The 12459-nt window shown below is 41.2% G+C and overlaps 1 long non-coding RNA gene across 1 annotated transcript; it reads right to left on the minus strand.

Moving 5' to 3' along the window:
• Positions 1 to 5557: 5557 nt before the first annotated feature.
• LOC113409223 lies at positions 5558 to 12459 on the minus strand. The gene is made up of 3 exons (XR_003370482.1): positions 12401 to 12459; positions 8790 to 8895; positions 5558 to 6698 (listed from the first exon to the last, which is right to left on the minus strand). It is a non-coding gene; the product is annotated as an uncharacterized LOC113409223 (long non-coding RNA).

Raw genomic sequence — 12459 nt, forward strand, 5'->3', positions numbered from 1 at the left:
GTACTCCCTAATGTCCTTGTGACCAACTTCCCTCCACTGGATATGTAATATCAGAACTGCCCTGGCCCAGAAAAGATATACACCATAATACGACAATTGCCAGTTGAGATTCTCCTTTAGTTCAAGTCACAGGGGTATCTACTTTAGGAGCAGGAGGCCCGGAATTCTCTCACTGCTGATGCCTATGAAATCTATGCATCTGGAGTAGAGCCAGGTAAAAGTTTTAATCAAAAGCTTTTTCTTAATAAAAAAAAAAAAAAAAAAGCAGATTTGGATTGACTGGCATTTGCAGATTCATGTAGAATTTACCAAATTGTTTAAAATAAAATAAAAAATCTGAAAATTGTAATGTTTCATTTTGTCATTTTTAAAATGAAAACAGCTTGATTTTTTTATTCAAAACTACTTCAAAATTTACTTCAGTTTTATTAAAAAATAAAAATTGCAAATGTCAGACAAAACAAAAATTTTGGTTTGAACCAAATCGAAATTTGTTTTGATTTACCAAACATTTTGAAAAAATTTCATTTCAGGTTGACACAAAACAATTTTTTTTTATTATATGGCCAGGGAATCAATCAGTTATTCGCACAGCTTTAATCTAGGATGGGTGGCTCTCTAATGAACCTGAAGTCTGATTGGCTAGGAGAACTAGTATAAGAACTTGTGACTATAAATGTGCAGCTGAAGACTCCCCTTCATGGACAATACGGGAAAGGAGGGGTAGGACACAAAATCAGAGTTGTTTCTTTTCACGCTGGTGAAGTGCTAACCATTGTTAATAGTGAAAGGGTGTGCTGTGCTGGTCTTTCCTCTCACCACCAATGTAACAAATCACTTCCATTTTAGGCTGCTGAAATCTGTTGTTTATAGCATAAGTCCACTGCTTGTCAGGGAAGGAGAGCTAAGAAAGGACAACACCAAGAAGGCTGAGCTTTTTAATGCCTATTTTGCTTCAGTCTTCACTAATTGGGACCAGATGTTTAATACAAGCTTCAATAGGGAAAGGACTGGTTAAAGAATATTTTAACAAGCTAGATGTAGGCAAATCAGCAGAACCTGATGAAATTCACTCCTGGGGCATTTAAGAAACTAGCTGAAGCAATCTCAGAACCATTAGTGATTATCTTTGAGAACTCCTGGAGGATGGATGAGGTCCCAGATGACTGGAGAAGGGCAAACATAGTACTGATCTTTAAAAGGGGTAACAAAGAGGACCTGGGAATTATAGACCAGTCAGCCTAACTTTGATTCCTGGAAAGATACTGGAACAAATTATTAAATGATCAATCCTAACTGGTTGAAAACTCACACTCAGAGAGTAGTTATCAATGGTTTGCTGTCAAAGGGCAAGGACGTATCTAGTGGAGTCCCACAGGAGATTGTCCTGGTTCCAATACCAGTCAATATTTTCATTAATGACTTGGATAATAGAGTTGAAAGTAGGCTTATAAAATTTGTGGATGACACCAAGCTGGGAGAGATTGCAAGCACTTTGGAGGACAAGATTAGAATTAACGATGACTTTGAAGAATTGATCTTAAATCATCAAGATTAAATTCAGTAAAGACATACAAAGTACTACACTTATGAAGGAAAAATCAAATGAACAACTACAAAATGGGGAAATAACTGACTAGGCTGTAATACCGCTGAAAAAGTTCAGGGAGTTATAGAGGATCACAAATTGAGTGTGAGCCAACAATGTGATGCAGCTGCGAAAAAGGCTAATATTCTAGGGTATATTAACCAGAGTGTTGTGTGTAAACCTGGGGGCTAATTGTCCTGCTCTACTTGGCACTGGTGAGGCCTCAGCTGGAGTAATGTGTCCTTTAAGGAAGATGTGGACAAACTGGAAAAGAGAGTCCAAAGAAGAGCAACAGAAATGACCTATGAGGAAAGTAAAAAAAAATGGGCAAGTTTAAACATAAAAAAAAAAAAAAAAGACTGAAAAGTAACCTGATAAACAAATATGTTGTGGTCTGATATAAAGGAGACAGTCATTGATTGTTCTTCATGGCCACTGAAGGTAGGACAAGAAGTAATGGGATTAATCTGCAGCAAGGGAGATTTAGGTTAGATAAAAAGTTTTTCCCAATAGCTCTAAGGTTAGTTAAACACTGGAATAGGCTCCTAAGGGAGGTTGTGGCATCGCAGTCATTGGAGGTTTTCAAGAACAGGTTAGATAAACACCTGTCAGGGATGGTCTAGGTTTACTTGGTCATTCCTCAGTGCAGGGGACTGGACTAGATGACCTCTCGAGGTCCCTTCCAGCCCTAATTTCTAAAATTCTATTATTAGGGCCCTAGTGTCTGTATTTGCAATGGGAAAATGACCATTTAGCATAGCAAATGAGATGACCTAACTATCTTTTGTAGTAAATCATAAATTTTCTTGTAGCTAAAATCATACATGGGGCAAAACCCAGTTACAGTCTGTGAATAAAAGCACAGTTTGGTATTCATGAAATCTATACATTAGTTAAAAAGCTAATTACATTTAAAACATATATCAATTAATAGAAATATCATCCCTTCATTAATGACCAATAACCCAAGGACTCCTCCTGTAAGGAGTACAAACTCTGGCATAAAGCTGAAGAAATCCAAATAGAAATGGCAAGTTTTGTGGTAAAGATATGAAATGTAGGTTCCTTATTTTTTCTGCCATAAAAATATGTGCAGGGAGCCTACAAAGAATATATATTTTTCACTGATAATATACTTTCATGGTCTAGAAAGCTCAGTTTACATACATTTTTTATATAACTCATAAAGCTACTCTGTATCACACTGTGAAAACATCTGTTTTTGGAAAAATCATTAACAATTCCTGTAATGATTTGCAGCCTTCTGAACTCAGCAGGGCCACCCTCAGACAACTCCTGAGCCCAAAAGACGTTTGAAAATTCTGGGCATTGTTATGCTATCCAGCTGACTGACAGTCTTGACTCCCAGGTTCTAGTTTTAATTTTCACAAAGTCACTGTTTGACTTGTCACCTTGGGCAAGTCACTGAGGCCACTTTCAAACTTGAGATCAACATCTTTATTTAATTAGCTAAGACAGCGGCCTGATGTGCAGAGGTGTTGAACATTCACAGATCCCAGAACCATACAATCAGTGTAATGAGATCTACCTGCCTCACAGGTATGTGGTGTGAGGCTTTTAGACCCTTGGATGAAAGGCAGCCTATCAATGCAAATTACTATTTTTACATGCAAACGTTTATCTTCTGCTATCCCCGTCCCTCTTTCCACACTTCTGTTCCCCCCTCCCCAAATAGCAAAAAATGTTAAGAAAATGCAGTGGCTCTGTGACTGACAGCAGGAGCCACAGAGTGGGGCAGATTGCAAGAATCTGCAGGTTCCACGCATGCTTGAAGTTTCCACTCATCAGAGATGAGGAGAGTTATAACAAACGTTTCAGCAATACTGTATGAATAAATTGCCCTGCTGCCTCTGCCATCTCAAAACTAATCTGAGTAGTGGGAATCCATCTTAGTTCCTCCTGAATGTCCCTATTGACCACCCTGCTGAGAGATCTCTACATTGCTATCCACAGGCATAGGACTTGATTGGCCTAGCAGGAGCTTATTTTCATACTAAGTGACTCTGGGACTGTTTTTATAGCAGAAGTCATGATTCTTAGCTGTCAGATCTAGCACCACAGCCCCTACCATGCCTCTTCTGTACCTCTATTAAAGCTGCAGTATTCATGTAGATGGGTGGCAAATCACCTCTGAGCTGACTTCCTCTCCTACGTGGTCCATATGTAAGCAGAGTCAGGATGAGCTCTACCCTGACATCTGGTGGTGAATTATGGCGAGTGTGGAAAAGAACTCCAGGGGCTGATCTTGTTTGCATAGGCACACCCACTCGCCTGGCATGAAACACAGCAACTGAAAGTGGTTACTTTGGCTGGTGTGGGATCCCCAGTTTCTCTGGAAGAATAAAGTTTTGTTACCCTGATTCTGTGAATCAAGGCCAGTGGAACTGTTGTATGACAGAAGGACTGAGTGAGTCCTTCACCATTACCTAAGTAGCACTTGCTTGACAAGGGGCATGGGTTACAAAACCCAGTGAATTGAGAAAGGATGGGGACAGGTATTTGTACCTGATGGTATGGGCCCCCTCTGAGGGTTTGAAACACCAATTGCACCGTCTCCTCTCTCCAGTGTTGAATGTCAGAGCTAACTTTGATTCCCTTAGGAGTCTAGTTACAGGCTGCTGAGCTGAATTCACTTGGGGCCAAGGGTGCACCAGCACTGGGGCTCCCCTACTATACTATAAGCTGAAATCACAAAAGAGCTGAGATCACTGAGTGCTGTGTTAACTAGTGGGGGAGCCTGAAGCTATATTGCTCAGCAGCTGGCGGAGCAATTTGTGGGGACGACTGGAGGAGCAGCGAGCGGTGTGGAGCCTTGCGGGGCCGGTTGGAGTGGCCCAAGGAATGGCGAGCGGAGCTGTTTGCGGGGACGGCTGGAACGGCTCACAGGTCAGTGAGCGGAGTGGAGCAGCTTGTAGAGCGGAGCAGTTCGTGGGATGGCAGGAAAGTGGACTGGCTCGTGGTAAAGGCTGCGGCGGAACCCCACGGAGAAACAGACGGCTGGCCAGCCTCGGATCATGTAAGGTGCCCCTTAACACCCTGTGTGCCCCCCCCCCTTTTACTCTGGGGCTGTACTGACCAGGGACAGAGACTTTGGGGGTTGTGGGACTTTTGGGACTTTGGGTGGTTGCTGGACCCAAGAGACTTTGGGGGTGTGGGACTCTGGGTGATTTTTGGGTTGCTGGATTCAAGAACCAAAGGGAAAGGACACAGCCCCATTTGCTGGGGTGGGTTTTGCTCATGGTTTGTGTTATGAATCCTGTTTGTGGTGTTTTTCCAATTTTATGCTGATGTCGTTTACCTCATGTTATTAAACATTTTCTGCTACACTCAGACTCCGTGCTTGCGAGAGGGGAAGTATTGCCTCTTAGAGGTACCCAGGGGGGTGGTATGTAATTGTCCCAGGTCACTGGGTGGGGGCTCGAGCCGGTTTTGCATTGCGTTATTGAAACGGAACCCCTAGATACAGAACCCGGCCCTTGTTGCTGCCAACTAGATGGGCAGAAGGGTTACACATACATGGAAGCAGGGTGGGGAGAAAAATCTTCCCGCACCTTATGAAAGCTTCTATTGGTCCCACACATAGGACTGGGAGCTCCCTAACCCTTCAAAGTCAGGACCCAATGGCTCCATGCATGACAGAAGGTTTGCTGGGTTCAGCACTCTCCCCAGCTTTCTGCAGCACATGCTTTCCCACCAACTGCTGTCAAATAAGGGACAATACAGGGGAACATTCTGTTAAAAAAATAAAATAAAAAAAAAAATCACACAAAACAGGGTTGATGTGTAGCAAAGGCCCTGCTTTTGGCTGCTTACATAGGAACAGAATACACACACAGTGATAGAACCATGATATTAGCAGTAACATAGTCATTCTGGGAATATAGTTACCTCCCAAAGAAAAAACAGGTTGAAATTTAACAAATGAGAAGTTTTTCTTTTTTTTATATATAAAGGAACAGACTCCAGGAATCACTGACTTTTGTTAACATTTCCTTTGTCAAAAACCCAGTTTTTGGTCCATAAGAAAATTCAACAATGATTTTGAATAAAAAAACATTGAAAAATAGGTCTGTTTCAAACCTGCAAAATTGAAAGTATTGCAAAAAAATTAAATTTTGAAGCTTTTTTAAAAATCAGCTCTAGTTATTGCTAATATACTCTGGGCCAAGTTGCCCTGTTAAACTTTTATTGCATCCTGTATCCATGCTTCTCTATGCGTAGTGTGTGTCACTGTGCAGAGCTAGTGCAGCTGGGTAATGCTGGCAGATTTGTAGAATCACCACCAGTTTTCTCACCACCTAGATTAGCCTGGGAGAGGGGATAAAAGAAGCACCTGACCAGACTGGTTGGAATAGAGCTCCAGGAGGGCCACCATACACTTTTGGCACAGTGGTGGCACTACTAGATCAGAATGATCTCTGGCAGCATTTAATTTCTTCCAGGAAGGAGGAACCAAGTACAGCACTTGATAGCAAGATTGGGTGTCTTTCCAAAAGGTATGCTGTAATTCAACCACAAGCCGTTGAACTAGATTCAGGAGCTACTGGGTGAAATTTGTGGCTTGTGTTGTGCAGAAGGTCAGACCGGACAACTATAATGGTCCCTTGCTGGCCTTAATCTGTGAATTCGTGAACACAGAACTCCTCTCTACCATGTGAAGCAAGAGAATTAGACAATCTATGGTGGCTTTATAGGGCAAGAATAAAGAAAACTTGTGTTTAAGCCCTAGAAAGAAATGTATTGCCTTATTATTTTGCTAGACTACGTGATGTTTTTAAAAAGTAAAATGTGAAGAAATACCTTCCCAGCAGTCAGAGTAAGACTTTGCAGAGTAGCTGTCGTGTTAACATAGCTTTGCTTTTTTGTGTTACTCTGCTGTTATAAATGTTTGGTTCAATTAACTAAAGTCCTTTAAAGCAATTACTAGAATGACAACATTCACTCATTAAAGCATATTAAGATCTGTAGTGCCTATTTTTGCAGCTGGTAAATTTTGGCTCTTCAAAAGTTAATGCTGGACTTGCTCACGACGGGCACCAGAATGCATTGCTTAGATGGGGCAAGCAGGATAATTTTCATCTGGCTTTATCTACAGAGAAACAAGGAAGACAATATGATATAATCTTTCAAAAGACAGACTCGCTACTTTGCCATTTGTCTCCCAAAGTGGTAATAACAGAGGGAGAGCACTAAGAACTGGAAAGAATGATTACAGCTCCCTTGCTCTGTTGCAGCTTTAGCCTTTGTTGCTGTCTGTTACAAGAGTTCTCTCCCTTATGACAGAGGAAAACAAATAACATGCTGTTCATTGTTGCTCTGGATGAAGCTTCACACTGCTGGAGACGTTCACAGAACCATAGAAATTAAAGATAGAAAAGATAAGTCCATAATCCTGCCATTGCAGGTTTGTTCCCAGCAGTATATTTATTCATTAGTGCCTTCTATAGCTGCGTTTTACGTGAGGCAAGTAATGGAGCTTGTTCCCTGTCCCTTGGGATACTGTTCCACAGGCTAGCAGACCTCACTATTAGCAAATTTCTCCCCCAGTCTTCAGCCTAAGTTTTCCTTTGCTTACTTTCATCTGATGACTCCTACATGCCTGGCCCATCTACAATTATTCCCCTGCCACGGGGCATACACCTTTCACATACTTGTTGTTTGTGGTCATTTTGCCCCCTCGTTACTGTTTAGTGAAACTATAACTTTTTAAAAATTTCTTTCTGAGTTGATCCCTTCTGCTTCTTAAACACTTAATGGCATTTTTCTGTAGGAAAGAAAATATGTGACCAATACCCTTCTAGTGGAGCCCATCTTCCTTGAGGCAAAGGTGCTGAAGTAGTGCTGTAGTAGTCACCATCAAAAAAATGACATTTACCAACAGTTGCCACAAGCGGTATCTGAAATAAACCTGCATTGCTCTGTTTAGAATAGGGAATAACAAAAAGAACTGTAACTTAGATACTAAGGTGTGGTAAGTTGGTTAATGCAACTCACTTTACTAATGCACATTGTACAAGTGTGTCTACCTAGCATGCTTACTAAAGAGTATGAAATGTATATCATCATAATTAATACTGGGCAATTACACAGTGTCTTCACTCACCAAAGCATTTTATACACAAACATACCCATTAGGTAGGTAGGGCCTTCTTATGCCTTTTGAATATATGGGGAAACTGAGACAGACAAGTTAAATGATTTGCACTAAGTCATACCGTGAGTAAGAAGCAGAACTGGGGATGGAGAAGATTCCTGCTCTGTCACTGGGGCTGCACTGCCCTATTATCATAGTCAGTCAGTCGATATTAACTTCTTTCTTCCGTCTTGTATCTTCTGAGTCAACTAAAATGTCTCTGACATGGTGCTCATCTGTCTCTTCTGACAGAGGTTTATGTGCTTGCCAGAAACATTATAGCCCTTGGCGAGTGTATTGACTATGAAACAGGGGGGCTGGTAACATTCTTTTTTTTTTTTTTAGCTCATTTCACTAAAAAAAAAAATCGGGTTATTTCAAAATTTTCTGTAAAATTCTGTGTTGGATTTTAAGCCATTCTGTATTCAGATTTTGTTACTGCTTCTTTTGCTATCTCAGACCTTTTCTACACTACCGGGGTAAGTCGACCTAAGTTATGCTACTCCAGCTACGTGAATAACGTCGCTGGAATTGACGTAACTTAGGTCAACTTACTGCAGTGCCTACACCGCGCTGCATCAATGGGAGATGCTCTCGTTCTGGTGGAATACCGGAGGCAACCGGAGAGCGCTCTGCGGAGATCCACTAAATTGACCCTGCTGCATCGATTGCAGCAGCGTCAATCCCCGTTAAGTGTAGACATGGCCTCAGACATAGCTCCTTAAAAAGGGGTGTGTTATCTCAGCAATGGACTCAGCTCAACTTTTTCATTGTTCCTCAGATTCAAGTTTCATTCAAGCACTTAATTCATCCAGGCTCCAGCTCAGTTATCCCATCGGATTTCCTCTGTTTGAAGCTTTCATCAGCAAAGGTCTCCCAAGCATGGGCTATAGAACCTGCCATATGTTTTCATCAAAATTAAAGATACAGGGCACCCACTCTCCAGGAGTGTTCAGCCCACATGAACCTGTCACATACAAGAGGGGTTGCAATATTTGTTCTGCATATTTTCAGAAAGGTGCAGAAAGGAAAGTAGGAAAGAGTTACCTGGGAGAGCCACACTTTAGGGATACGTCTATTTTCCTCCCCTGCTGGACTGGACTGAGCCCACTTCTCCATATGGTGCTCGCTCAACAGGGACAGGCTGGCAAACCTATAAGAGAACAGTTCAGTTCTTTCTTATTTGTTTCCCTCTGCATTTGCAAATTGCACACAACCGAAATAGAAGCCTGTTATTTCCTAGCTCCGTATTTTATGCCTCACAACATTTTCAACATCTCTCTTGAAAATCCCAACCTACAGTATTTCAAAGTGCCCAAGAGAGTCTGACACTCAACTCCTATCAACCTTTAATTGGGGTTGGTTGGCTAACTCCCTTAAATGCGGTTGAAGCCATTTTTAGGAACAACTGGCCTTCTCCCATCTCATTTTACTGTCACTCCCCTACCACTCCCAGCCCGTAATCTAAACAGAGCCTAGAGTGTTGGGGGATCTCTCAGTAATTAGTCAATGTTGCTCTGACTACAGGCAAGACAAGTGGGTGCATAACAGGGATACAAGATGTCCCCTCCCCTGCAGATCTGCACACCACCCCTCCAGCATTTCTAGCTCTTGTCGAAAAGAGATCAAGTTTGGTTGAAGTCACTTGTAAAGACATTTGCTCTTCATGTTTTGTTTAGGGAAAATTCTCCCTAGTTCTTTCTGATGGGAAATGTAAACTGGCACAGTTACTGTAGTCTCAGAAATCCTGTGACTGCCAAGTCTGTCCTTAGTTCAATTGTGAATTTGCCTCTGAAAAGATACATACAGTCCAGTTTTGTTCTTTTGTTTTTCCAGTGCCACAACTAATCTCAATCCCATGTGCGGGTTGCTGCTTTAGCCATAATACCAGAATCTGGATGTAATGGTGTTCTGATACCAAGGCTCAGCACTGCTGTGGAGACCCACTAAATGAGCCTCTCATTACGTATTAAATAAATCATGGACCTTTCCCAGACGTGTAGATGAACATCCTGTGTATTTGCTGATGTAATATGGCTCCAGAAATGGTTTCAGTAGTAAACTAGCATTAGCATTAAATGTCATTTATTTTGCATTAGAAACCCACAGAGCCAAAGATAAACAATGAAGACAGAGTACTAGTAATAAAGTGCCCTGGCTTGCAAAGTGCTGAATATTTCTAGCTTCCAATGAAATCAGTGGAATTCAGGGCACACTGCACCTTGCCGGTGATGCTCAACACCTCGCAGGATTGGGCCAAAGGTGACAGTTGTTAAGCAGAGCTGTGGAAAAAGCTTGACTACTTTAGGAATGTTTGAGAAAGTACAATATATAGATGCATTATGTAAAGCAGAGGTTCCCAAACACAAAATTCTTATAAACATTGAAAGGGGAACATAATGTATACAAGAACCTGGGGAGATGTTTAAATGAAGGGCTTGATTTCAAGGCAAATATCAGGCAAAGAATCAAGAATACTCTGGGTCAGATCCTCATTTGGTGTAGATCGAGATCACTCCATTTTACCCAATTGACACCAATCTATACCATCTATATAAGAACGGTATAGGATCCAGGCCTTCTTTTTCATTTGTGAAACTAAACAAACAGTAATCTTTTAATTCTCAGTAAAAAGAATATATGTTTTTAGGAGGTTGGCAGAGAGAAAAAAGCATTTTGTAACCCTGTTTGTATTATGTATGTTAATTAGCAGGCAGGCTACCAATTCCTACAGGAAATGCGTTTACAGAGAGGAAGTCAGTTGGAAGAGAGAGAGAGAGAGAGAGAGAGACCTACTTAACCTTTGGCGCATATATTTCATCAGGCCAGCAAGGGGGAAGTACTGGAGCAAACAATATGCCCAATTAATTGGTTTGGAAACATTTCAAACAGCAAAAAGCTCACACGTATGTTGATCTGTTTCAGCGCTAAGAAAGTGTTATGAATATTATTGATTCAGGGCAGGATTTTCAAAAGCACCTAAGTGCTTTAAAAGTACAAGTCACTTGGGTGTTTTTGAAATCTCCCCCCACCCCCAGAGTCAGCAGTGCTAAGACAGAAAAAATATTTCTCATGGCCAGTACATGACCAGTGAACAGGCATAAAATAGTCAATCTAAGTGTTTCACAGATTTCCTCCTTTAGTAATTTAGACACTGAGAACTTGATCATGGAAAATGCTGAGCATCAGTTTGATCCAGCAAAGCATTAAGCACATGCTTAACTTTAAGCATATGTGTAGTTCCACTGCTGGAACTGCATTACTGGATCATAGAATCATAGATATGTAGAACTGCTAAGGACCTCGATAGGTCATCTAGTACAGTCCCTTGCACCAAGGCAGGACTAAGGATTATCTAGACCTGACAAGCATTCATCTAACCTGTTCTTAAAAATCTCCAATGACAGAGTCCACAATGTCTCTAGGTAATTTGTCCCATTGCTTAATCTGGTCCTCCAATGAGCTTGCAAACCCTCCCAGCTTGGTATTGTCTGCAAACTTTATGAGTGTACTCTCTATGCCATTATCCAAATAATTTATGAAGATATGGAATAGACCCAGACCCAGGACAGATCCCTGCGAGACCCCATTTGATATGCCCTTCCTGCTTGATTGTGAACCATTGATAACTGCTCTAAGTAAACTTTTCCAACCAGATGTGCACTCACCTTATAGTAAATTTAACTAGACTATATTTCCCTAATTTGTTTATGAGAAGGTCATGTGAGACAGAATCAAAAGCCTTACTAAAGTTGAGATATATCACATCTACTGCTTTCCCCTTATCCACAAGGTTGTTACCCTGTCAAAGAAGGATTTTAAGTTGGTTTGACATGATTTGTTCTTAATACATGCTGACTGTTTCTTATTTTCTTCTACATGCCTACAAATTGATTGTTTGCTCCATTATCTTTCCAGATACCGAAGTTAAGCTGACTGGTCTATAATTCCCTGGGTTGTCCTTATTCCCTTTTTTTATAGATAGGTGCTATATTTGCCCCTTTCCAGTCTTCTAGGATCTCTCCTGTCCTTCATAAATTCTCAAAGATAATCACTAATGACTCAGATCTCTTCAGTCAGTTCCTTAAGTATTCTGGGAGGTATTTCATCAGGCCCTGCCAACGTGAAGACATCTCGCTTGTTTAAATTATTCTTAACTTGTTCTTTACCTATTTGAGCCTCAAATCCTACAGTCTTCAGCACCTTGCAGGATTGATCCCCAAATATCTAACTATGAAAGAGCTAGAAAATTGCTGATATTTTTTCACAATTTAGGATCTCATTCTGTGAGGTGCTGAACATCTATAACTTCTGTTAAGTCAATGGCGATTACAGGTGCTCAGAGCTTTTCATGATTAGATCAGTGTGACCACCTGTACAATAAATGGGACCAAGATTTCAAAGGCACATGATCCCAACCTCCAACTTACACTGATATACCTGAGAACTGGAGTTAGCCCCGGGTGTTTGTGTGTGAAAAGAGGAAGAGCAATAAAACTCCAACCTACAGGTTCACTTTCTCCAGTCTGGGCACATTTTGATCAAAAAGGAAAGTAAAAAACCCACAAAACCCCACCCCCCCCCCCCCCCCAAAAGCTAGTTTTCCTCATATTGCACAAAGATTGCAAGCACTACAGCAATGTATTGTTTTAATTAACCTCATCCCGCTGCTTGATTCTTTTGTAGACATATTCAGGGAATGGTTTACGTGTAATGT

Source organism: Terrapene carolina, unplaced genomic scaffold (assembly GCF_002925995.2).
Source record: "Terrapene carolina triunguis isolate 2854851 unplaced genomic scaffold, T_m_triunguis-2.0 Scaffold31243, whole genome shotgun sequence".
Classification (NCBI taxonomy): Eukaryota; Metazoa; Chordata; order Testudines; family Emydidae; genus Terrapene; species Terrapene triunguis.